The 24,409-nt window shown below is 42.1% G+C and overlaps 1 non-coding gene across 1 annotated transcript; it reads left to right on the top strand.

Moving 5' to 3' along the window:
* Positions 1–16,543: 16,543 nt before the first annotated feature.
* On the top strand, positions 16,544–16,616 carry Trnak-cuu (transfer RNA lysine (anticodon CUU)). Its single transcript has one exon. It is a non-coding gene; the product is annotated as a tRNA-Lys (tRNA).
* Positions 16,617–24,409: the final 7,793 nt, after the last annotated feature.

Here is a 24,409-nt window from a genome sequence, read left to right as displayed (position 1 = left end):
GGTATTTTCTATCCAAATTTCTCTCTTCTTAGACAGATACTAGTTACATGACATTCATATCACATTTAGGGTCCACACCAATCTAGTACAATCTTGGCCTTGCTCAATTATATCTACAAGGACTGCATTTGCAAGTGGCACCATATTTACAGATTACAGGGATTAGGAGTGGAATATTTAGGGGGCTATTGCTCAGCCTACTAGGGGGTATCCATTATGCAAGATAAATGATGAAAGCCTCAGCCAGAATCAATTCAGCAATGCTTCCATCTTGGTTCCCATCCAAATCCCCTGCTCTGGTTATCTCATCATCCAGGTCTAGATCCCACTCAGATCCATCATGCTCCAGCTGTTTCTGATATAAATGCTATGATATGAGCACAGCACTATACATATTTTTATGTAAAGATCCTCAAAACTTTAGTCCTAAAAATGATATAAATGTTATCAATGATAAGTCATATTTTTTTACTATTTATACATTTCCATTTTCATGAGTATTTTTGAAACAGAGCTTCACTATGTAGTCTTGTCTGGCCTATTATGTGCTATGTAGACAAGTCTGGTCTTGAATTCACAGTTTTATGAGTTCTCCCTCTGCCTCCTACATGCTGGTATTAAAGGCATGTGCCTTCATACCAGGCCCATTTTCAATGAATTTTTAAAACAAAAAATTACCTGGATGCCAGTGAGATAGATCAGTTGATAAAGGCACTTACTTACAAGCCTGATGATCTGACTTCAGTCCCCAGAGCTCACACAGTGAAAGGAAAGAATGGGAGTCCCACACATTGTCTTCTGATCCACAGATGGACACATTGGTAAGCATGCTTGTGTACACGCATGTGCACACACTAAGTAATACATGTAAATAGTACATTTATGTGGCAGCTCGGAAGGTAATACTTCTACTATTGATGATTATTTCAGTCTTTTAAAAAATGCATGAGTCTAGCAATGACCACAGTCCACTTTCACTGCCGTTCATCTCAAACTCTGCATTACTCTTCTTTCTCCAGTCCCTTCCCCTAACTACTTTGACTTTGAGCTGAATGTTTTCAATACTTCTTAAAGATACATTGACATTTAGCTCTCCTGCTCATCTTTACTTTTATATTTCAAGTAGATAAAAAAATTTCAGTTTTAAAGTATGGACAGCAAGATGTGTCCACCAATGGTTGACACCATTTATCTGTTGGTTTATAATGCTACATAATAAAAGTCTCTACTTAAGTTGTTATTTTCTTTTCAAACTCTCTTTTCTACTTCATTAACCTTTTACTTTGTCTCTGACCAATAGTTTAAAGTGACTAATGTTGCCTAGGAAGGCAATTCCTCAAGACCTGTTTGTTGTGAAATATTAATTTAAAATGTGTTACGTTTGTTAATGCTATGGAATATTTGTTTAATGAGGCAAAAATGTGTTGTATTCTTTTATGTTGCATTTGTTTAACTCTGTAAAGCTGTGTTATTGTGCCTGCCTAAAACACCTGATTGGTCTAATAAAGAGCTGAAAGGCCAATAGCTAGTAGGCAGGAGAGAGAAAAACAGGTGGGACTGCCAGGCAGAGAGAATAAATAGAAGGAGAAAAAGAGGAGGAGAAGAGAGAGGAGCAAGAAAAGGAGGAGAGGAGGATCCCAGGGGCCAACCATCCAGCCACACAACCAGCCACAGAGTAAGAAGGGAAGAAAGATATATAGAATAAAGAAAGGTAAAAAGCCCGGGGACAAAAGGTAGAAGAAAAACAGGCTAATTTAATTTGTTGAAAAGCTGGCTAGAAACAAGCCAACCTAAGGGTGGCCATTCAGAAGGAAGAATAAGTCTCCATGTATTTATTTGGGAGCTGGGTGGTGGGCCCCTCAAAGAGGGGAAAAAAATAACAAGCAACTACACTTGTTATTTGTCGTAGTTACTCTGGGATCCTAACTTCCACACCAGTTCCTGGATTGGCTAGGAAGCAATATCATCCCGTTTTCTTCTCATTCCTTCCTCAAAGTCTCTCATTTTTTAAAATAGTCTTACTAATGTACTTGCCTGAGTTATTTGGAATTACGCTCTAAAACCCTCACGTGATTGAACAGCTAAAGTAAATCTTCTGTATGGATTATTTTAATTGCTACTCTTTAAACACAGGCTGCCATTCTAACTCTGAAACTCTCTATGGAGCTATATGAGAACATTAATTTTTCAATTTAATTAACTTGCCCAAATAAAAATATATTTTTTGCTTCCATGTGTCATGTTACCAAAACATCCAAGTTCTGTCTGAGGCTGACAAGATCCTAAGTCAGTGTTTCTCAACCTATGGATTGTAAGCCCTTTGGCAACCCTCTTTATCCAAAAAAATATTTACATTATGATTCATAACAGTAGCAAAATGACAGTTATGAAATAGCAATGAAGATAATTTTATGGTTGGGATCACCACAACACGAGGAACTGTATTAAAGGGTCACAGCATCAGGAAGGTTGAGAACCACTGTCCTAAGTGGTCCAGATATCCCTGGACATCACAGACCAAAAAGGCCAGTGGTATTTGGATGGCATGTGGACATTATCCATTGCTATCCTTGCAGCCATCATCCATTCCTACTTTTCTACTCTCCATTCTCCATCAAATCTTGGTTTATATTAGCTATCATCAAAGTAGCCATTCCATGGTCGGGAAGGATGGGGGCGGGGGAGGGGACCACTCTGATCCCGAGCAAATGACTCCTAATTGGCTAAAATAAGTCATAATTATTTTTCTCCCTCTCAACAAATGACTGATTTTGAAAGATCATGTGAGTCAGTCCTTTCTGATAAGACATACAAGCAGGCTGAAACACTTAGGGGAATGCTTCTTTCTCTCAGAAAAAAATATCCACGATAGAAATATTTGCTTTTTCCTTTCGTCCTGACATATGAGAAAGAATGCAACACCGAAGCTGCTGAAACTACCACACAACCATGGAGTAGATAGTTGGAGGGTTTCTGATAACCCTATTGACCCTTGAGATGATCAATAACTAAGTACAAGCAAATCATCTGTATGGACTATTCTGAATCATCATTGCTAATGCTTGTTTACAAAATGTCCTTTCTCCCTCTGTCTGGAATGTATTAGGTTATAGCATTCTGTGGGGTGATATGTCATACTCAGACAAGCCTACTTGAGTTATCTGTGCTATTAGTTAGTTTTATCTGCTGTAAATGTAGTTGACATTGTTCTGTTCCAATCACAAAAGTCCAAGGTCATTCTTTGTGTTCTCCTGAGCCACATTCTCCCTACCAGACTTTTTAGTCATCCTTACAAATGACTAGAGCTGACAGAATATTCCTACCTTCTGGAATTCTGATTATATGAAGAGATGTGATAAGAAATAGACTTAGAAATAATAGAAAATCCAACTTCAGGAGTTTAAACAAATATTTTCCCTACCTTGCAATACAGTCTAAAGATGGACACACAGCAGACTTGGAATATGACTGCCATTGAGTCACCTAAAAGGGGCCTGTGTTCGGGTGTTAATCAGTATAGAAAGAAAATGTAGATTCATAATAGAAACTAAATATTAAGGCTTACAAAACAGGCAGACTACAAAGTATGAAGAATGAAGACCTGAGTGAGTTAAGGTCAGCCCACTTCATGTTTTCTATAGAAGTGTACCCGCCCAACACAGCTATCTAAAATTTGGTAGAATAAGCAATCTCTCCAATCTGGTGAGGCCAGAAGTATGATTTACCTGTCCTGGATACTGTTGACTAAGGAGGGGCAGCACTGTAAACGAAAATCTACTCTGTAACCACAGCTTGCTAGACTCAGTCCTGTGAATTTTCATGCCTCGTACATGAATTTAGCACTCTACTGATAAAATCACTAGACTTGAAACTGACATAAATAAGAAGATGCATTACCGACCAACAGGTCGTGAGTATTACCCTGATGAATTGAGGAGGCTAAAATACAAGTCAGTGTGGTCTGCCAGGCTCTTCTCTGCTGTGCTGTAGAATAGTTTTTTATGTGGATAGAGCCCTCAACCTTACAAAGGAAAGAAAGATGGCATAGGATGGGGATTTCAAACTCATTCAGCCTAGTTAATATTTTTCCTGCACTCAAATAAAAAGATGCAATGTTAAAGGAAATAGTCCAAGCTCCTTATAGCATTAGTAGACTAAAAGCACCCAAGCACTAAGCAACACCTGAAAGTATCTTCTAATTTGCTCCCATAAAATCCATAATCTCACAACTTCATGTGTTTTTTAAACCGACCTGTGTATATTATAATGTTTACAGCAAAGTGCATGTTACTGGCTTCGAGTGGCAGACAAACAATAAAAAGACAAAGAATATAGTATTTTAAACAGCCTGGAACCGCTTGGGTTAATAACATAGATTCTCACAGTGTGATGCTTGGACCAGGAACATCAGCAATACCGAGAACTTACAATGTAAACCCTCAGCCTTTGCCTCAGAACTGCAGAACCCAAACCCCCAAGCCACGGGCCAGAAATCTTTGTTCTTATTCACAAGTCTGAAGTCCAAAATCTCTTCTGATATTCAAGGCACTCTCTTAATTATAAGCACTTGTAAAATCAAAAATCTATTTCATGCCTTCAATATAACGGCACAAAGATGAAATATTCCCATTCTAAAGGGTATAGCAAGTAGACCAAAGGAAGCCAAAACCCATCAGAGCAAACACCAAACCCAACGTTCCATGGTTCCATGTCTAGAACTTGGAGCTCATGAGTCCAGAGCTCCGGACCCCAAGAGATCTGAGTGGCTCCGCCTCCACCTGTGCTGTCTGCAGTAATCATGGTCTCCATATCGGACTGACTCCCCTTGGTACTCACAGAGTTCCCTGGCAAACATTTCGTGTTTCCGAAATCGCCAATATCCTGGGGTCTCTAGCGAAACCTCACAGCTCACACCTCATGAGGTCTGGGCAGGGATTTGGTCATTGTTACATTTTTTGCATGGCCATGCATGGCTCTCTGAAACCTTGGTCCAGACTTCCACACTTTCACATCCAAACCAAGAGTACACAGACAATGATACCAAGTTCTGCCTGTTCCTTATGTAATCTGCCCCGCTTGAGCCACAGCTGAACAATCAATCCTCTGCACTCATGCCTGGCTGAATTTAGGGGGGGGGGAAAAAAACTGCCCTAGGTGGTCCTGCTACATCAGGATGTCCTCTCTGTTCAGAAACTCTTTTTTTTTTTTTTTCCAAATGGGTCTGAATTGTTACCTTCTGAATCTTTTGATGGGTGGGGTCTTGTCCTCGAGAAACTTGCCCTATTTTCCTAACCCCAAGTGCTTGTGTCTTCTTAATGATTCCAATTTCTTTCATAATTATATTTTGAACCAAATTAGTTCTCTCTGTTTACAATTTTACCCACATGTACATTCATCTCCTTGCCAAACTGCTATTTGTCACATTGTCCTCTGTCTCCCTCCCTTCCCCCCTCTCTGTTTCTCTCTCTCTCTCTCTCTCTCTCTCTCTCTCTCTCTCTCTCTCTCTCTCTCTCTCTCTCTCTCTCTCTCTCTCTCTCTCCAAATCAAAGAGCAGGGAGCAATAACTATGCCACAGCCTACATGTTATGCTGCTTTGAAATTTCCTCGGCTAAACAACTTCGTGCCTAACTTTTGGATTCAAACCCCCTCAAGTTTTCTAGATAGTAGATTTTACTCGGGAGGCAGAGGCATCCGGATCTCTGTGAGTTCGAGGCCAGCCTGGTCTACAGAGCGAGATCCAGGAAAGGCACAAAGCTGCGCAGAGAAACCCCGTCTCGAAAAACCAAAAAAAAAAAAAAAAACCAAACAAACAAAAAAAGATTTTTATCAGGATACAACACAAACTAAATTGGCTGGATTCCTGACAGAGTACTTATTTCCTTCTGAAACCTCATATGCACCGCCTTTATTGTCAGCATTTGTATTGCCTTCTGGTCTGATGAACTCCCACCAAAATGTCCCAAGTATAAGTACTACTTCTAGCATCCCAGGGCTTCTCCAGCCTGTAGCCCCCAACTCCTCCACATTCCTCCTGTAAACAGGCTCACAAAGGCTACTAACAACATTGTCAGAATTTTCACAGGAGCAGCAGCAACCTCACTTCTTGGCCTCAAGTCTCTGTGTCACTTGCTCTTCTTGTCACTGTGATGACACATCTGATAAGAAGGGACTTATCTTGGTGAACAGTTTGAGGGTACAGTCCAACCAATGTGGCAGGGATGGCAGGGCAGCAAGCTAAGATTCAACGCAGCAACAGCAGCCGTTGGAGGCTGCTTGCCCTCATCGCCACAGACCAGAAAGCACAGGTGGAACAGGTTATAACAGGCTGTAAACCTAAAAGCCTTTCCTCCAGAGAGCCACGTCTTCAGCTGGACCCGCACCGCTTAAAGGTTCTATAACTGCCCCCAAATAGCACCCCTTTAGCATGAATCTCTAAAGGTCTTATTAATAAAAACAAAACCGGAGCCAGGTATTGGGGTGAATGCTGAAAGATCAGAGAGATAGAACAAGCCACAGCTAACCTCACCTCGCCAGCTTCTCAGCTGATCCTGTTTCCTCAGACTGGCAGCCTCTGTGTTCTCATCCAATTGGATCTCAGCTGAACTGCTGCTCAAAAGCCTGAAAGCTTAACCAGCTCTAGTCCCTGGTCCTCATTCCTTATATACCTTTCTGCTTTCTACCACCACTCCCTGGGATTAAAGGCGTGAGTCACCATGCCTGGCTGTTTCCAGTGTGGCTTTGAATTCACAGAGATCCAGACGGATCTCTGCCTCTGGAATGCTAGGATTAAAGGTGTGTGTGCCACCATTTTCTGGCCTCTATATCTAGTGGCTGTTCTGTTCTCTGACCTCAGATAAGTTTATTAGTGTTCACAATATATTCGGGAATACAGTATCACCACATACCCCATCAACTGGACATCAAGTATTCCATCATATGAGCTTGTGAGAGACATTTTACATCATCCAAACCGTAACACTGAGTTGAATAACTGAAGATTCAATGTTCAAAATGTTCTTCAAAGGCTTGCATCATTATTAGTAATATTTGTATTAAGTGGTTGAATTAATAATAGCAATAATAATACCTCTTCTATACACCGGGGTTTAAATTGTTCTAAATTATACATACACACATATATATATAATTATATATATATATATATTATATATATGCTGGTATATATGAGCAAAGTCATTTACTTAGTCCTCACAATAATCCTGTAGGATAAGCCTATCATCTCTACTTCACAAGTGAGAAAACTGCAATAAGAGAGGTTAAGTTATGCACCCAGTTACAAAAGCTGCAAAGTGATGGTATTTAAAGGCAGACCTGTGCCAGGTGGTGGTGGTGGCGGCGGCGGCGGCGGCGGCGGCGGCGGCGGCGGCGCGCGCCTTTAATCCCAGCACTCGGGAGGCAGAGCCAGGCGGATCTCTGTGAGTTCGAGGCCAGCCTAGGCTACCAAGTGAGTTCCAGGAAAGGCACAAAGCTACACAGAGAAACCCTGTCTCGAAAAACCAAAATAAATAAATAATAAATAAAGGCAGACCTGTATCTCTGTCCCTAAGAACTATGTTCTATCCCTTCTCACAGTCAAAAACAAAATTTGAGGCTTAAGGCAGAGCTTTCAGCTGTCTAGAAAAAAAAATACACTTACATTGGGATCGATTTGTTAGGGTTAATGTCAATTATCCACTTGACCAGAGAGAGAGAGAGAGAGCTGTCTCAATTAGCAAAAAACAGTTATCTGGGTGAATCAGTGAGCACATTGCAGGAGAAGATTGACCTGTGAAAGAAAGATCAACTGAGAGGCAAAGACGTTTCTTGATTGCGGGCAGCACCCTCGGCGAGCCAGGGACCCAGCAGAATAATAAACAGAAGAGAAAGCCAACCTAGCACGTGTGAGCTCCGTTCTACTTAAGCCGTGGTGTCTGCTGCTGCCGCCATCCCCTATGAGCATCAGACTCCAGCTTCTTCAGTCTTTCAGCTTGGAATTCACACCAGTGACGCTCCAGGGATTTTCTGAGGCTTGTCACATTTTTTTTAGCCTCCTTCCTGACTCTCTAAGCCTCATCTCAAACTAGTTTGGATTTATTGATATAGAAGTAGCATTGCTTCTGGAGGAGACCACGAACTCCCCTACTAGCAGGGGCTGGGGGATCTAGTCCTCTTCAGCTTTGGAGTACCATGGGAGACAAAGAATCAAGTTGATCCTGAAGGATGGCAAGGTGCTATGAAATTTCTTTAAGGTTTTCTGAAAGCTGATGAGGCAGAGGGATTGATTGGCACAAAGTAGCCCTCTGTTCAGCTCTTTCAGTTCTAAACTCCTGCGATAATGTCCAGAGCGGCAAGAAGAGGGATGAGTTCGATGTTCCATGAGCTAGACAAAAGTTATTGGTGTCAAGGGAAGATCAGTGAGGACTTTTTAGGAGCCAGAGATGACAGCGGGGTTAGACACAGAGGGGCCATGGAGTATTCGCACAGCTTAGGGCAGTTACCCCTCCCCCCAGGTATGTTGAGAACCAGAAGAAGAATCAGAAAGCTTGAAAGTAGAAAGGTCAGAAAGGAGGCTAGTGCCAGAAGGGTGCTACCTAGTCTTGTGGAGCCCAGGTGATGGATGGTTGGGTTGTATTGGTGACATTGGAGGGAGCCAACAGGAATGGACACAGGGATGTGGCATCTAGGAACACATAAGGTTTGGAATGAAGGCTTAACGACTTACAACAAAGAACGACCGTTGAGTTGAGACATTCCTGACAAAGAAGCCAACATATGGATAAGAACATCTGCTAGCATTTACTATCCTGAAACCACAGAAAACAGATTTAAAGATGGAAATTTCCACCCCCACCCCCTAAAATCCCATTTCTGCCTTATAAAACTCTCACACCCGTTGTGGCTCCGGGCATAGTCTTCGTTCTCCCAGAGAGACTGCTGCCCCTCGTTGCTGTAATGGAGGCAATCTCCTTTTGTGAGGTCGGTCCCCTCTTTCTTTGAGTTTTGTGTCACCTCAGCCAATCCCAGTCTGACAAAACCCACAATGGGAAAACTGATTCAGTTCTGCAACTTGTAATTTTCTCCGCGCAAGGCCATTCTAGGAGAACAGAACAAAATCTCACCCTCGGGCGACCACAGTATCTCTGCTGCCGGAGCCAGATGCTCAGACAGTTGAATGGACTGTGAGGACATGAAAGAACTGAGCTCAAGAAGTGAGCAGCCTGCCTGGCTTTTAGCAGCACTCTGTGTGCCTGAGCAAACTGTCTGTGTCTGCATGGGAGGAGGAGAGCTCCTTGACCTTGCCTGATGAATTTTATTGGGCGTTCTGTCAGGACTTTCGAAACTCCTCAATGTCAAAATAAGAGAGTTCAGGCTTCAAGGTTGCAACAAAAGGAGGCAGAAAGCTGCAAGATGGATCGATTTTACCCTTAACTCACTCAATCTCAGCTTTTGAACACCTGCCAACTGCTCCAGGTTTCTTCAAGGTGACCAGTGCAATGATTCATTCATATCCCAACTCCCACTTGCCAGTATGGTGTACTGGGATAACGGCTATATATATGGTTTAATGGTATATACATATTTACCCTCTCTATTTGCTAATGCCAGAAAACAATCCGAGACAAAGTGGAGAGAATGCAAGCTTGTCCTTTCCTCTTATTGTTGGGATGAAATATTGATTGTAAGAGAAATTTGGCAGAATAGGGATCTCTGTAAATGTACCTCTCCTTAGCTACCACTGAAAATTGTCTCGTATTTCTCACACCCATTTCCTGACCATATCATCTAACACGTTATGGAAATGGACATTCAAAAGGAAGTACTAGTATTTAACTCTGTAGATTTTTTTTCTATCATCTACTCTACAGAGAAAAATTAGAAGCAATGTCTTGTAGGTCACAGTGAAACATTTCCTCTCACCTACATATGCCACTATTAAGAGTTTTTTCTAGCCAGGCAAGGTAGCTCTTGCCTGTAATCCCAGCACTTGGAATGCAGAGGCAAGATGAGTGCCATTAGTTCAAGGGCAGCCTGGGACTACAAAGTGATAGATACCCTGTCTCAAAAACAATTTTTTTTCTCTGTTTTACATTCATCTGGACTACAAAAGTTTCTGGAGTTAGATATGTAACCATATTAAGAAAATAATATTAATTTTGCTAAATTTAATGGTTTTGACCTTATATGTCAATGAGCTTTCCATAGTGCAGTCAAGAAGGAACATATAAAGCCTACAGCAGACACATTCATGTCTTCAGAAAGTTTTCATAAATGCTATAAATGTAAGAGAAACTTCACCTACTTTTTTCCATCCTATGCAATTCCCCTTTCAGTAACCTCCTGAACTCTCAGTGAGTTGCATCCCCTCTATTTATAGTTTTAACAGTTGTGTTTGGGGAATTGAAGAGATAGGAAGTAATAGGAATTGGGTCTCCTCCCCAACCCTTTCATACAAGGTTACAAAAACTAGGACAACAGATGGCCAAAGAGGCCCCACGGAAAATCCCAAACAACTCAGGCTATTGCCAAAGCTGTTGGTTGCTCTTCACAAACTTGTGGCAAGGCTCTATTGCTCATGACAACAATTACATCTCTCATTGAACATGGAAAAATCGAACTGATGCCTAATTAGAGCCTTCGCTCCTACTGACTAGTATGCATGATACTGAAAGGTACTCTGCACACTACCAGAGGAGAAAGATCAACCCAGCTACCAACCCTGCAGTCTACAACAGTGACCTGCTGCAGGATATGCTGGTGTAATAGTGGCATGAACGTTGTGGAAGAAACCAACCACTAACTACCTCACTGGATTAAGTCCTACTCCATGAGAGGAAATGTTGCAGAATATTATTTTAAGATGTGTTACATCTTATGCTTTAAGATATGTTACCTCACAGCTTATGCTGTGGAACATTTGTTTAATGATGCAAAGATGTGTTGCATTCTTTTATGTTGCATTTGTTTGACTCTGTGTTACTTTGCCTGTCTAAAATACCTGATGGTGTGATAAAGAGCTGAAGAGCCAATAGCAAGGCAGGAGAAAGGATAGGTGGGGCTGGCAGGCAGAGAGAATAAATAGAGGAAGAAAGAAGAAAGATCAAGGAATGAGAGAGGAAGAAGGACTTCAGGGGCCAGCCAACCAGCTACACAGCCAGACATGGAGTAAGGAAAGAAAAGGTATTTAGGAATAGAGAAAGATAAAAGCCCTGAGGCCAAAGATAGATGTGATAATTTAAGGAAAACTGTCAAGAAACAAGCCAAGCTAAGGTCAGTCATTTATATTTAAGAATAAGTCTTTATGGATGATTTATTTGGGAGCTGGGTGGTGGCCCCCCCAAAAAGCAAAACAACCACCAATAAGGAAACCCATGACTGACAGTGCACAGGTGGCTAAGAACCAGAGACTAGATAGGATATGGGTCTAGAGAAAAACCAAATACTCTTGTAATACTAAAGGAATATAACAATAAAACAACTCCTAAAGACGCACTGCTGTACAGAGCCTCACTCTGCCATCATCAGAGAAGCTACCTCTTGCATTAGACAGAAACTGATACAGAGACCCACAACTGGACAATGTGTGAAGAGTGAGAGACTTTGGAACACTCAGTCCTTAATGGGATGTCTTCATCAAACCCCTCCCCTCAGGGTACAGGGAGCTATGCCGGAAGAGGAGGCAGAACGATTGTAAGAGCCAGAGGATGGAAGACACCAAGGAAACAATGTCTTCCAGACACAGAAGAACTGACTGACACACATAGGAACCCAGAGGGATGCATGCACAGGGCCTGTACAGGTTCAAGCCAGAGGGACTCCCAGCACTGAGGGGGAAGTGGACACAAGCTCCGAACCCTAAATAAGGAGCTATCTTCAATTAACAATGACTTGCAAAGTAAAAGTTAGGTTTCTTCAGTGGAGTCTCGCTGGGTATATAAACCACACTTAAGGCCAGACTCCATGTCCAGCAGTGGATAATCAATATAAAACAAACTCAATGTTGTTTTTGTAGATTTTTTTCTCATATTGTTTTATTTGGGCTTTTTTTTTTATTAAATCTTACTGGTCATTTGCCTGTATATTATGATTTCTGACTTGGTGTTTGTATGGGGAGTGTGTGTGTGTGTGTGTGTGTGTGTGTGTGTGTGTGTGTGTGTTTCTCATACTTTTTTCTATTCTGGTTCATTGGGTTTGATTTTATTTGCCTATTTGTTTTCTGAAAAGAGAGAGAAAGAAGGCATGGAGTTGGATGGGTAGGGATGTGGGAAGGATCTGGGAGGATATGGGAGATAGGAAATCGTGGTAAGAATACAGTATATGAATTTTCAATAAAAACACATTTTAAAAGAACTTGAAAAGAAAATTTAGAAACCGGGGCAACATAAATGTGGAGATAGATACCAATAGCAGAGCTGAGAATAACAGCTAGGCTTACAAGGAAAGAGGGAATTTGGAAAACAAAAAGAGGGAGGGACAGATGGAGGGTGGGAGCAGCAGAGGCAGTAAGAGGGGGGAGAAGCAACAGCAGGCTCTTTCCCAAAAATGCAGGATAGAATTGCTAGGTATGGTGGTTTGAAGAGGAATGGCCCTCGTGGGCGCATATATTTGAATGCGTGGTCATTAGGGAGCAGCACTCTTCGAAGGCGTGTCCTTGGTGGAGTAGGGATGCCCTTGTTGGAAGAGGTGTGTCCCTGGGGGTGGACTTTGAGGTTTCAAATGCTCAAGCCAGGCCCAGTGTCTCACTCTACCTGCTGCCTGCAGATCCAGATGTAGAACTCACAGCTACCTCTCCAGCACCGTGTCTGCCCACGTGCCACCATGCTTCCCCCACCCATGACAACAATGAACTGTAAGCCAGCCCCCATGAAATGTTTCTTTCATAAGAGTTGCCGTGGTCATGGTGTCTCTTCACAGCAACAGAACAATGACTGAAATATTAGGTAAGACTGACCTAAGCCAGCTTTCCCCACCAGCCGCTGCCACTTACAAAGGAATGGTCCACATTCCTTGTAGTGAAGAAATTTGGCAGTGGTTCTCTTAACCCAAGTAATCCAAGCTGACCTACTATCAGCAGGTTACCCACAGCCTGTGTCTCCTGGGAGGATGCATCATTCCTTCTGCACTATCCCTGTCAGAGCCACAAAGAGACAGCAGACAGCCCCAAACATGGATGCGATATTCTGCGTGAGATGTAGCCTGTCTTCTTCAAAAATGTCATTGCAGTGAATTCCAAAGGACATCTGAGGAACCGCTTCAGATCGGGGACAAATGAGACATGGCAGTCAAAAGTAATGCATGCCCTGGAGAACATGATCTGGACAAGTGATAAAAATAGGGAGAAGGGCTAGATGGGATGAGTGACCTGCTGAGGCACAAGTTCCTGATTTTAATGTCTGTATGGTGCCGATTCCTAGTCCAGCTTCTGTGACTCTTGACTCTACAAGAGACCAGTTAGGAAAAGCATCATGAGATGGGATAAACAAGAGTCAATCAAATGGCATTAAAATAACTGCAGTTGTCTTTTAGCATCTGTGAGAGAAGGGTTCAAGACCCAACCTATCCCCAACAAATACAAAAACCTGCAGGAGCTCAAGTGTAGTGTTTGCATTACACACACACACACACACACACACACACACACACACACACACACACACACTTGTACACTTTAAATCATCTCTAGGTGACTTATAGTAGGTATTACAATTCAATGCTCTGTAAACAGTTGTTAAACTGTTTAGGGAACAACGTCGGCATATGTTCAGTACAGATGATTGTTTAGAATGTTTTCTGTGATTGCTTGAGTGTGTACATACAAAACAAAAATATGGAAGACCGACTATAAACATATTACTTCTGACAGGAAAAATATGGAAACAACTAAAATAATGCCACAGTAGTAGGCTAATGGAAGCCAGTGGGATGGATTAGATGTGGAATTTTGTGTAATAAAGAATTATTACACAAGGAATTATTCCTAATTGCATTAGAAAATGTCTAACCTGAATCTGGGGTCCATTGATAGGGAAATACATAAAACATTTTTAAAGATTTCTGTAGTTCTCAAGTTCAGAGGTCCCCCCATTAATATTCATCCTTAGTGTGACCCTTCAAATATATACCTGAGTCTCACCTTCAAAAATGCTTAGAATGCAAACCCTAAAATTGGGATGAGCTCACAACTGGTCAAAATGCAGAGAATAAGTGGCCACGGGTTACTCAATATCAATTAGTATGCCTACAACACCATCATTACACCTGAGGCTCAGGGACCACCACAAAAGAGGGATAGACAGGTTGTAGGAACCAGAGGACCAAGACACCTGCTGCAAGGTAGTGCATTCTAGACACGACAGAGAAGTTATAGCCAGGAAATCTCAACAATGCAATTGCCGAAACAAGATCTGCATTATCACCACAGCAGCTGACACGCCAGAGTGAGTGGGATATTTTCACAAGATGAAGAGAGAACTCCAGGCAATCAGTGGCTGCTGACAGAGGGAGAATCAGTTTTCTTCTGGAATGAAATAACCCTGCTAAATTACCCAATCCCTGTACATTGAGCAACACTAAATGGACCAAGTATATGCATGTGCGCATCACACACACACACACACCAAACACACACACACACACACACACAAACACACACACACAACAAACACACACAAGACACACACGAGAGAGAGGAAACAATAATTAAAGAAAAGGTCTTGAATTTGAGAGGCAGTTGGACATCGTGTGGGAGAGCATCAGAGGAACTGGAATGGGAAGATAGAGGAGTGGAAATTATATAAATACAGTACCCATAAATGAAATTATCAAAGCAGTATCTTTTAATTGGGGAGATGATGCTGTTCCCAAGAGAATTGGCAACCTTAAACTTGATGAGCAGTTTACTTCCAGTTAAGCAAATAAAATACAAACTGCTAATATTTTTTTAGATATCTTAATCACTATATTTAAGAGAATTTTATCTATTACTGAAATCTATCATCTGTTTCATTCAAAATTAAATTGATGAGACTAATTAGTGTATGTTTGTTGTAGAATATTATTTTAAGGTATGTTACTTCTGTTTATGTTGCATTTGTTTAACTCTGAGAAGCTGTGTTACTGTGCCTGTCTAAAACACCTGATGGTCTAATAAAGAGCTGAATGGTCAATAACAAGGCAGGAGAAAGGATAGGTGGGGCTGGCAGGCAGAGAGGATAAATAGAAGAAATCTGGGAGAAAAAAGGAGCAAGAGAAGGAAGAGGACGCAAGGATCCAGCTACACAACCAACAACGGAGTAAGAAAGAAAGACAGATATACAGAAATAGAAAAAGATAAAAGCCCAGAGGGAAAAGGTAGATGGGACAAGTTTAAAAAAGCTGGCTACAAGCTAAGGCCGGGCATTTATAATTAAGAATAAGCTTCCCTGTGTGTGATTTATTTGGGAGCTGGGTGGCAGGCCCCCCAAAAGAGCAAAAACAACCAACACATGTTCAACATTTTCTGTTGAAGTCCAACTTAGTAGAAGTGTTGAAGTCTAAGTTTTACTTTTATTACTTGAATTTATTATATACTAATAGTTACTGAAGTACTTAGAAAGCACTTTTCCTAGGACTGATCTAAAAAAAAGCAAGAATTTGTCAACTCTACCAGAGTAATTTAAAATACTTAAATGACTGTAAATTTATAAACAAAACCAAGCATTAATAAGGTACCTCCTTGAAATTCTTAAAACTTTTAGGTCTATGATTTAGTTAAATTTCAAAACTTAAGGAAAAACTATTTTATATATGTAAATATAATGAATTAAATAAATTCAAAATTTTTTTAATTTTGAAATTTTAAAAAATACGGAACTCCCCTGGTGCTGTACATAATGAACACAGGGTGGGGGTGCAGGGGGGATGTGTTCAGATTCTTCTGGTGGTTGGTAGGGCTCCATCACCAAAGTACACACAGCCCACCTGAACCCAGTTTTTTTTTGTACCAGCATCTGTGTGTCTGTCCTCTTCCCATTCCTTCTCCACCCTTGGTCAGGGATCCAGGACCAAACCCTTCCTGTCCTCCACCCCTGGTCAGGGCTCCAGGACCAAACCCTTCCTGTCCTCCACCCTTGGTCAGGGATCCAGGACCAAACCCTTCCTGTCCTCCACCCCTGGTCAGGGCTCCAGGACCAACCCCTCCTGTCCTCCACCCCTGGTCAGGGCTCCAGGACCAACCCCTCCTGTCCTCCCCCCCTAGTCAGGGCTCCAGGACCAAACCCCTCCTGTCCTCCCCCCCCCCCCAGTCAGGGCTCCAGGACCAACCCCTCCTGTCCTCCACTGTAGTGGGTAGCCATTCCAGCTTTGATCTGGAAGTTCCAACCCCCATTGAGACTTCGGCAACTGTCACGGGACCCTGGATAGTGGAGGTGAACCGAACAGAGCTCCAGAGAACACAGCTGGACTGTGATACACCTTCCCCAGACTCCGCGACCTACCTATTCCTTAATTTGTAAGTTACGCCATTAAATAAATCTCCTTTTAACTACGTGGAATGGCCTTAATAAGAGCCCGGCTAGCTCAGTCGGTAGAGCATGAGACTCTTAATCTCAGGGTCGTGGGTTCGTGCCCCACGTTGGGCGCCAGATATTGGTGAAATTATTAAGGTCCCACAACAGAGAGAGCGCTGCCGATCCAGCTCTTGCGCCTTGTAGGCGTGACAGTTGCCGAAGTCTCAATGGGGGTTGGAACTTCCAGATCAAAGCTGGAATGGCTACCCACTACACTCCACCCCTGGTCAGGGCTCCAGGACCAACCCCTCCTGTCCTCCACCCCTGGTTAGGGCTCCAGGACCAACCCCTCCTGTCCTCCACCCCTGGTCAGTGCTCCAGGACCAAACCCCTCCTGTCCTCCACCCCTGGTCAGGGCTCCAGGACCAAACCCTCCTGTACTAGCACTGTTTTCATTTTCATGATACCACAGAGAGAAGAACTTTGTCCACTCTCCCTGTCCTGTGTGTTTCACAAATACAATACACACTCAAAAATAAGAGAAACACTTGATCATGGACTGAAATTTTCAAAATGGTGAGCCCAAATAAACCTTCTCTCTTTTCAATTTATTGTCTCTAGCATTTAGTCATCACAACAGAAAGCTGATGACAGCACCACTCTTTATTATTATTATTATTAATATTATCATTATTATTATTATTAATTATTATTCTCTCATATAATACATACCTACAGCAGTTTCCCCTCCCTCCATTCATTTCAGTCCCCATGCCCCAGATCCACTCCTCCTCCACTTCCCTTCAGAAAAGAGCAGGCCTCCCAGGGATACAACACAAAGAGGCACAAGATACAGTAAGAATATCCACAAGCCCTCATATTAGGGCTGGGCGAGGCCACCAACAGGAGGAAAAGGGACCCAAGAGCAGACCCCCTCCCACTGTTAGGAGTCCCACAAAAACCCCAAGCTACACCACCATAGCATAGATGCAGAGGACCTAGTACAGCCATGCAGGCTCCGTGATGGCCCCTTCAGTCTCTGTGAGGCCCTGCTTAGTTGATTCTGTGGCCCATGTTCTCCTGGTGTCCCTGACCCCTCTGGCCCTACAATCATTTCTCCCCTTCTTCTGTGGGGTTCCACATGCTCCAAGGGGAGGACCCTAATGGAGATCTCCAATTTGGGTTCTCTCTCCTCCTAATGTTTGGCTGTGGGCCTCGGTATCTGCTCCCATCAGCTGCCGGATGAAGCCTCTCTGATGACAATTGGGTTAGGCACATATCTATGAGTATAGCAGAATGCCATTAGGAATCATTTTATTGGTTTTTTTTAATTATTATTCTAGGTTTCTGGTCTATCCAGCCTCTGGTTCCCAGATTAACCATACTTTTTTAAAGGATACTAAAATACAAATAGCATTAAAAGATAAATGAAACTTTTGAATAATTAAGCATATGCTCAAACATATTATTGTTCAAAGGATGTAAGAAAGGCAAACTTCCTTCATTGTCAGAATTTCTGATTCAGTGGGAGCTAATCTGACATCAAACAGTTCAAACGTAACTCTATCCATACTCGGCCTTGTATCTATAACCATAAGGGGGAGATTGTCTGTTTTTTCTACAGACAGACCTTTGTTTGCCCTCATGCTCCGCAGTCCGATAAAAATTATAATAAAAGGAACCTCACTGTTCATTCAAGCTTAGTTTTTTATTACCATTTCTTCTGATGGGTAAGCACTCCTATCACCTCTGTTCTGAACTCTTTACTTGTGTGTGGCCCATGTCCTATATCCTGTTACCACCACAATCAGTTAATGAACTCAGGAAATGAATTAAGTTGGTTTTTTTTGAGAGAGGGTCCCATACTGAAGCCCAGGTTGGTCTCAATCCTAGGGCAATACTCCTACCTCAGCCTCCAAGGACTGGAATCCTACGTGTGAGCCACCCGGCAAATAATTGCTTGAAGTAAAATTGTGTTCTACATTGCAGAGCCCGAAGTGAGTCCCTCACACCCTGTGTATTCAATCTTATCCCTTCTGCTGGTGTGTGGGGCTGGTCCTCCATAGTTTGGTTTCTGTGTACTGGTCTGAAAAATGGGGGTGTGAGGTGTGAGTGCGAGGTACTGCACTCACCTAGTATGTACAGCATGCAGGAGGCCCTGGGTCCAATCTTCAGCACTGGAACAATTTTCTTTCCTTCCTTCCTTCCTTCCTTCCTTCCTTCCTTCCTTCCTTCCTTCCTTCCTTCCTTCCTTCCTTCCTTCCTTCCTTCCTTCCTCCTTCCTCCTTCCTCCTTCCTTCCTTCTCCTTCCCGCCTCCCCTCCCCTCCCTTCGTCCCCTTCCCTTCCTCAGTACCTAACTCAAACTCAGTGTCTTATGCGCATGCTCAGCAAGCTCTCTGTCAGTGAGCCATATCTCCAGTGTTTTCCAACCTACAGGCCACCTTTAACCTGTGGCACAGTCACTTTCAGATCAGTAAGAAACCAGAAGCAGCCAGAAGGGGGTCTGATTAGACGTAAAATTAAACTAAAGCCTGGAAAACTGCGGGGGAGGGGGGGGGCGTTGTTTTTTGTTTTTGTTGTTGTTGTTGTTCTTTTGTTTGCTTGGGTTTTGTTTTGTTTTGTTTTGTTTTTGTTTTTTGCCAGCCAGCTCTTTCTATCAGAAGATATGTGCCTTTGCAGCCAAGGCGTAGGCTGTAGCGGGGATCTGTGGATTCAGAAAGAGAAGGAGAATGTTCCAATGTTACTGAACAAGGTCAGTCTCCCAGAGTATAAACTAAACAGAAGCCACACTGAACACAGATGGGGAAGAGCTGCCCTCGGCAGTGGGCACACCGGAGCGGGTCTGCAGAGAGGAATGGGCTCTGCTCTCACATGTGACGCTGGCTCCTCTTGCTTCAACCACCAGCAGCACCTCTAGCTTCCACAGACTTCTTGTCACCCCTTCATGCCGTCTCTTTAAGCTGTTGCCGCTCCCCCTCTAGCTTCTTTTCTCCCGAGCAAATACATTTCATTCTGGGTCAAGCATCAACTCGTCTCAATTTGGTGAATTTCCCTGGAGTTCAGAGATGACAACAATCTACATTGATAAATGATCCCTCTTTCCAGAATGTGTTCTTCTCGGGAATTTTCAAGGTTAGAGGAAAATAACATTATGATTTCCCAATAAATCCATTAAACACGGCAATAAATTATCAACCTTTGAGCAAAGGGATGTATCAGCAGAGAGGCCCAAGCAAAATGGACAAAGATTTTCAGATTTGAAAGCTATGGTTTATTTCATTTAATCAGTGCACTGCCTTAAGACCTGTCATTCTTCCTGAACTGAAAGGCGTGGAATCACAAAATCGAATTTGATAATCGTGGCTATCTTATTTTCTGTGCTGCTTAATTAGTCTTTGATGACAATCCTGAGGTTCCTCTGTCCCTTCATGCTTTTTAACCTTATCACTGCTGCTTGTCTCCCAAGAAACAGTACTCAGTGTGACATGGAAAGAGGAAAAGGTTTTCGTGACAGTTCCTTTTCACTTCCAATATCTTTTTTTTTTTTCTGGCCAACATCAAGGAAATGAATTATGATTGTATTTCTCTTCATGGCTGGTTGCCCTTTTTGCATATCAAAATAAAAGCCACAACATGCAATAGAAACCAAATGTATGTTGTCCACTTGCATGTACAAAAGCCCATTGTCTTAGGCAGTTCCCTAGAGAAGCAGAAGTTGTGTGTGTGTGTGTGTGTGTGTGTGTGTGTGTGTGTGTGTGTGTGTGTGTATGTGTTAGACTGGCTTACACAATCAGAAGCTAGACATCCCCACAGTGGACACCTGCACTGGAAAACTCTCTAGTTTCTTAGTCTAGGTTGCAGGAAGCTTCAGGACCAGGACCAATGATACAATACCAGCCTGAACCTGAAGGTCCCAATCTTCCTAGAGCTTCTGGCCCGAGTCTGTGTTGGAAGAATGAAGAAGCTGGACTCTGGTGCCATGGACTATTCCAGTGGCAGTAATGTGCCTGCTCACAAAGAACCAGGTTGGCTGGTTTCCTCATTCTGCCTCTGTGCTGTCTTAGCCTATTGGACAGTGCCATCTACAATGAGGACAGGTCTTTCCCCATCAATTGTCCCACGTGACAATAATCTCCAGAAATGCCTAACAGATACACCTGGAAGTATGCTATCATAATCTCTTAGGAGCCTCTCAGTCCAATCAAGCGAACTATGAAGACTGATCATCAAGCTCACATAAGCAACTTTGAGGGTCTCCAGAGAGAAGTGAAAAAGCTCAGACATTCTAGACACAATTATATCAGAAACTGACTACCTTTGCTACAAAGTATGACACATAGCGATTTTATCTTTATTTATGCAATTATTTGCTATTTATCTATCATCCTGGTGTGATAAAAAATTCTGTAAAAATATGTATCCTGTCAGTTTCAGTTGGCTATTCAATTTCCAAAGCCCAGATCAGTCAGCATGGTGAATATCTTAGGCATGTCATATATGGAATCCACAAAGTCAAACCATCTCTAGTGACATATAAAAACCATGCCATGAGGTAAGAAGGGACTTTGAGAATGCATGGATGATAGAGTAGATGGGTTTTTTGAATGCATATTTCCTTTTGAATAAAACACTAAATGTTCAATAAATATTTTCCCCCAAAGATGTGAGACTTGACTCCTACTTGGAACACACTGGCGGCCTCTATTCTTTCTGTATGAAACAAACCTGTTTTAAAGCTATTCTCATTTCAGCTAGAGAAATAAAATAAAATACTGTTCTTTTTAAAAAATCCTTTTGAAGAAGATAATGTTCAAAGATATTAAGTTGAATTAAAATCCCACTGATAGCCGGGCAGTGGTAGCACATGCCTTTAATCCCAGTACTCGGGAGGCAGAGCCAGGTGGATCTCTGTGAGTTCCAGGCCAGCCTGGGCTACAGCGTGAGTTCCAGGAAAGGCGCAAAGCTACACAGAGAAACCCTGTCTCGAAAAACCTAAATAAATAAATAAATAATAAAATAAAATCCCACTGATGCTTGCAAAGAGAATGGTGATACAAGCATAAGACATGAGTCGTGAGTTTGAGAGAGAAGTATTGATTTTTATCAATGAGAATTATAAGTGGCTGAATTATTCAGTGACAGGTGATTTAGAGTTTTTGGCTCTAATTAGTTTGTATTTAAAATTTGGTCACTTAATTTTGACATTCTTATTTGTAGTGCACAATTTTTGTGTCTCTGTAGTCTGGACATCTGAAAATGGAATTGTGTGATTTATGAACCTCCAGACCTGTCACTCACTCAGTAGGATGTTCTTAAAGTCATGTGTGTTGTAGTGTGTGTCCATACATCATATATTCCAACCTAGGACAGACCACATTGTACTCATCCGTCAACTGGCTGGTGGATAATTTGGACTGTTACTTCCTTTGGATACGATGAGTCCCATCAATCTGAAGATGCAGGTGCAGATTGTGCATAGACCTGTTTTTATTTTCCTGGGGTACGTGCCGTGTCATCACTAGATCACGTGACATCACATTTAACCATTTCGGAATTTGCTCGACTGCTTTCCAAACAGCTGTGCCGTTTAAATTCCAGCCAGCAACATTTGAGTGTCTCACCTTGTTATTATTTGTCTTGTTTATTACACCCGCTAAAGTGGGTGCAAAGGTTTCTGATCTTCATTAGCATTTCCCCAGTGGACTAATGATGTTGAGCATTTTTTCAGGAGCCTATTGCCATTTGGATACTTACTTTAGCAAAAATGACTATTTGCCCATTTTAAAATTAGGTTATTTTTAATTCAGTTGTAAGGGTTCTTTATATATTTGAGACATATATCACTTATCAGGCATATGATTTACCAAAACCAAGCTCTAGGTTATTTTTTTTCTGCTCTCTTTAAGTGGTTTCTGAAGCACAAGAAGGTTTTAGCTGTGATGCCATCTGATGAATCACGTTTTCTTTTGTTGTGCATGCTTTTAGTGTTACACCAAATAATTTACTGAAATAAGCTCACAAGGAGTAACTCCCTGTCTTAGCCAGAGTTTCTATGGCTGCAATAAAATACCATGACCAAAAAGTAAGTTGGGAAGGGAAGAGTTTATTTGGCTTACACTTCCATATCACTGTTCATCATTAAAGGAAGTCAGGATAAGAACTCAAGCAGAGCAGGAGCCTGGAGGCAGGAGCTAATGCAGAGGCCATGGAGAGGTGCTGCTTACTGGCTTGCTCCCCATGTCTTGCTCAGCCTGCGTTCTTAAAGAACCCACGATCACCAACCCAGGGATGGCACCACCCACAATGGACTGGTCTCCCCCATCAATCACTAATTAAGAAAATGACTTACAGGCCTGCCTAAAGCCTGACCTTATGAAGGCATTTTCTCAACTGAGGTTCCCTCTTCTCAGATGACTTTAGTTTGTATCAAGTTGACAGAAAACTAGTCAGTATATTCCCATTTTTCTTCTAAAAGTTTTACAGTTGAAGCAACTTTTGCACTTCGGCTTGTATCCAGTTTGAAGGAGTCTGGGCATACGGTATGAGGCAATGGTTTGGTTTCATTACATCATCTGCTATTTAGACTGTTCTTTATCTCTCATTGTTTAGGCATGGACAGTTCTTAGCCCCAGTAGTGACATTCCCCTGGTTCTTTTTTTTTTATTTTATTTTTTCTTCTTCTTTTATGATGTTTACTGTTCTGAAAGTTCATTATCCACTGCTGTAGCAGAACTCCCTAGACTGAACAGGGATTTGTTTCTTCCATCTTTAGTGGTTGGGAAATCTAGCATCAAGGCAATGACATCTGATGAAAGCTCTCCACTCTGTTACTTCATTGCAGAAGGTGGAAGGGCATATGAGTGTACAAGGGGCCTAACTCACTTTTCCCACTCCCATAGTAACGCCATGTTATCGATCCACTTAGGAGGGTACAACCCTTATTCCTAATTTCCTCTTACTAAGCTTTAATTCCCAAATACGATTACACTGGGTATAATATTTCCAACCCATAAACTTTGGGGGACACTCCTTATTTGTCCGAAGTTTAAAGCTGATTCCATGTGCCAATCAAGTTCTACAGGGTCCACGTCCTGATAGAGCAGTAGAACGGCGAAGGTATGTTTGCATCATTTTGGTTATCTGTAGTTACTCAATAACACAAACCATCCTAATCTAAAGAAAAGTTAAGGAAAGAGTTTTCCCTGAGGTCCTCGGTGGCAGTCACTGGGAAAGTGATAAACATTTATTACCTTAGAGCACGAGTTAGTTGGTAAAGGGAAGGGAAATCCAGGGGATAATAACATAAAGATGACTAGGAGTAGGCACAGTTGAGGTCCCCAGTCTACTAATTTAGAAGCCTGATAGGGAAGGAAATAAAGGTGTCCTTTGGTTGATATTTAGGACTCTCTATTCTGTTATGACAGATTCTCAATGAGAAGCCTTGTTCTAGACAAATTTGTTTGTTACCCAAATACTCTGTACGATCACTTTAACCATCTCATTCTCTAGATAACCTTTTTTGAGTATTTATTATAGAGTTAGCATCTTACCTGGCAGCAGGTTTCTCATTCATTTCTATAGACTTAAGCCTTACTCAAGCTCTTGCTAAAAAATGTTGGTCATCCCTTAATATGGAATCTTCCCTTCTCTCAAAGTCTGTATGTACTTGTTCCTTTTTTATCTGGCTGGAATGGGGTGTCAGCCATCACCAGCTATCTTTCCCCGAGTGCCTTCGTAGCCTAGCACTCTGGCCCAGACCCTAACAGTATTTAATGTATATTTTGTGCATAATGATAAAAAAAATGATCCATAGGGCAGCTATCCTTAAATAACCCGCTTCCTTCTATCAGCAGACAAGGTGGCCACGGGACCTGAAAGTTTTTAAATGACTTGCTGACGTCTGGCTTCAACTGCAGATTCTGTA

Source organism: Peromyscus californicus, unplaced genomic scaffold, assembly GCF_007827085.1.
Source record: "Peromyscus californicus insignis strain IS unplaced genomic scaffold, ASM782708v3 Scaffold_13__1_contigs__length_99412109, whole genome shotgun sequence".
NCBI classification, from domain to species: Eukaryota; Metazoa; Chordata; class Mammalia; order Rodentia; family Cricetidae; genus Peromyscus; species Peromyscus californicus.
Note: the sequence above shows the minus strand (reverse complement) of the source record. Positions and strands in the feature narration are given on the sequence as shown.